Here is a 619-nt window from a genome sequence, read left to right as displayed (position 1 = left end):
ACAGACGGCAGTCAACGAGAGTAGCCGCTTGCAGTCGGGGGCGGAGTTGAAAACGGAGACGTCAAGCCGGACACTTTCTGCTCCCGTTAGTGACGCTCACGCGGTGTTCGCATACTCTATCACAGATGAAGTGAATTAAATGCAATATTTGTCAAATACACAGACGTTTCAGAAACGTTTTCATGAGCAACAGGAACACTTTTTATATACTGCTTAATTCAGCGCCATCTGTTGAAGAATAAAGTTCAACGTAAATATATACTATTTAAATACTAATAAAGTAGGGGTATATATGCTTTCATGATAAACGTGACTCAATATAACATTGCGACTACAGTATAAAAGCTTTTAATGTTCTAAAAGCACAGATTTATGAGCAGTATTGGATTTGAAGATGTTAGAAACACACGTCATTGTTGTCATGTGGTGAATTTGGCCAATCGTGAAACAGCTGTGTGGTCATCAGCACTCCTGCAGTCGCTCTGAAAAAGCTGCACCAGCTGAGTCAGTCGGCTGCTCTCGAAACGCTATTGCTGTACTTTGATGCCACACGTGACAGTGACGCCGGTTCAAGTCGGACAAAATTTCTAACCGGCATGCACTGCTTCAAGTCAGCCGC

General features: G+C 43.0%; 1 protein-coding gene across 1 annotated transcript in view; it reads right to left on the bottom strand.

Moving 5' to 3' along the window:
- LOC107665201 (phosphatidylethanolamine-binding protein 4-like) overlaps window positions 1-619 on the bottom strand; it is a 120,278-nt gene that overhangs the window by 52,074 nt on the left and 67,585 nt on the right. The window lies entirely within an intron of this gene.

The sequence above is a fragment of the Sinocyclocheilus anshuiensis genome, unplaced genomic scaffold (assembly GCF_001515605.1).
Source record: "Sinocyclocheilus anshuiensis isolate Anshui unplaced genomic scaffold, SAMN03320099.WGS_v1.1 scaffold691, whole genome shotgun sequence".
Taxonomy (NCBI): domain Eukaryota; kingdom Metazoa; phylum Chordata; class Actinopteri; order Cypriniformes; family Cyprinidae; genus Sinocyclocheilus; species Sinocyclocheilus anshuiensis.
Note: the sequence above shows the minus strand (reverse complement) of the source record. Positions and strands in the feature narration are given on the sequence as shown.